We start from the raw sequence: 2,500 nt of genomic DNA on the forward strand, positions 1-2,500 counted from the left end.
CTCCCCGAAGGAAGTCCTGAAATTAAAGTTTTACACGATTAAGGAAGGCTTTACGACTCTCTAGATTAGGTGGTCAAATGTCTCAACCTAAGGGCGTGCATGTGGCGGAGGAGGAACAGGCTGTCGAAGTGTCTTTCTTAGATTATTGTCAATTTGCTAGGTAGGGCGGGGGTTCGATGGATTGTGTGTGTGTGTGTGTGTGTGTGTGTGTGTGTGTGTGTGTGTGTGTGTCTGTGTAGGTCCGGTGTAGCTGTTTGCTGTGTCTGTTTGTGTGTACCTCTTTGTACCAGTGCATACACATTCGTGTGATAAATCTACCTACACCAACACATCGACCTACAGACATCTTCAACGCACACCAACATATAACGCATGCGAGATATTCTCAGACGGTACTACAGGACTGCGCATTTCAACCGCCACCCCTTCTCCCCCTGCCACCCCTACCCACCCCTCACGCACCCTCTGATGCTAACAAGCTTCCCTCTCTTGGGTTGCGTCGAGGAAACAAGGAAGGAAGGTTAGTAAGAGACGCTGCCCCCCCCCACCCACACCTTCCCCCTTCCTCTCCTCAACTCACCCCATCGCCCCCCCCCCCTTACTCAACTCTCCCTTCCCTCCCTTAGCACCTCACCATCACTCCACCCCACCCTCCAACTCCCCCTCCCCTCTAAACTCTCTCTTCCTCAACCCGCCTCACCTTCCCACCCTCACCCCTCCCTTTGCCCTCCGCCTCACCCTCTCACCCTAATCCCCCTCCCTTCCTCATCCCACCTCCCCCCCGCCTCACCCTCTCACCCTAATCCCCCTCCCTTCCTCATCCCACCTCCCCCCCTCCCCCTCCCTCCCCTTCCCAAACTCTCCCTTCGTCAGCCCCACCTCCTCACCCTCACCCCATCCCCTCTTACTCTCACCCCCCCCTCCTCGGTTGAAGATCTCCCCCTCAACCCCTCCCCCATCCCACCCACCCCAGGTTGAAGATACCCCCCTTACCCCCCCACCCCTCCCCCCACCGGTTGAAGATCTCCCCCACGTGGATCGTCAGGACAGATTGGACCGGCTTCTCGACCTTCCAACAGCACACGCGGGACGGACGGCCGGAAGGACAGGCTGAGAACACGAGGGGGAGGGGGGGGAGAAGGGGGAAGGGGAGGGGGAATGGGGGAGAAGGGGGAAGGGAAGGGGGAATGTGGGAGAAGGGGGAAGGAGGGGAGGTGTGAGAGGGGTGGGGGGAAGAGAAGGAGAGGGATGAGGGGGAAGAGAGAGAGAGAGAGGGATGAGGGGAGAGAAGAGAGAGAGGGATGAGGGGGAAGAGAGAGAGAGAGAGGGATGAGGGGAGAAGGATGATGGGGGGAGAGGGAGAGGAAAGGAGGAAGGTGGGGGGTAAGAGGGTTAGAGATAGTGTCGGGGATGGAGGGAAGGAGAGAGAGAAAGAGAAGGATACGGGTGTATGGGACAGAGAGAGGGGAAGAAAGGTGGATGGGAGAGGGATAAAGAGGCGAGTAGAAGAGAGAGAGAGAGAGAGAGAGAGAGAGAGAGAGAGAGAGAGAGAGAGAGAGAGGGAGGGAGGGAGGGAGGGAGGGAGGGAGGGAGGAAGGGAGGGAGGGAGAGAGAGTAGAGAGATGCAGGAGGGGGGAGAGAGAGGAAGAAGGCAAGTGGAAGACAAGGGAGAAGTAAGCGGGGTCAAGAAAGCGCCCAAGTAACCGAGGAACGCAGGGTCGATAGGCCTGTACATTCTCGACGGACAAAGGAGTCTTATCAACGCATCTTGGACTTCATCTTGTGCGCTCTGTGAGGTCGTAGCCAGTCGTAGCCAGTCGTAGCCAGTCGTAGCTAGGTCGTATCCCGGTCGTAGCATCAGGTTCTCTTCCCTACGCCCAACGTCGTTCCCTACAAGTCTCTATGGTCGTCAGCAGTGTGTGAGAGGGACAGAGGGAAAGTGTCTACGTATGTGTGTGGGGTAGTGGTTGGGGATGGGGTGGGGGTGGGAGTGGGGTGGGGGGGTGGGGATGGGGGGGGATTTTGTGAGGGGGGGGGTGGGTCGGCGGGTTAGTGTGGTTGTTTTGCTATACATTGGTGCGTGTGGTCGATGTACGCACGTGGAAAGGGGGGGGGGGAAGGGGGCGTGGAAGGAGGGGGGGGGGTCGGTGGTGCTGGTTGCTTTTGTATTGTTTGTATTTTTGTGTTGTGGAAGTTTGTGTAGATAATGTAAGCGTTTTAATGTTAAAGGTTTTAACTCTTATATGTGGAATGTGTTGTTTCTTTCTCCTCCTTTCCTCTTTTCCCCCTTCCTTCCCCTCTTTTCCTTTTTCCCCCCCCACCCCCGTCCTTTTTCTCTATTATCTTTCTGTTTTGCTTTTTCCATACTTTCACTCTTCTTCTTTTCCTCTTTTCCGTTTCTCGGTATATTTTCTATAAACATGTGAGTATTCAGACTATCAGGAAACGATGCAATAGCACGACCATCATTAACATACGGAAATTATTCGCTTAAGTTAAG

This window comes from Penaeus japonicus, unplaced genomic scaffold, assembly GCF_977035675.1.
Source record: "Penaeus japonicus unplaced genomic scaffold, GWHDUDI00000001_assembly GWHDUDI00000007, whole genome shotgun sequence".
NCBI classification, from domain to species: Eukaryota; Metazoa; Arthropoda; class Malacostraca; order Decapoda; family Penaeidae; genus Penaeus; species Penaeus japonicus.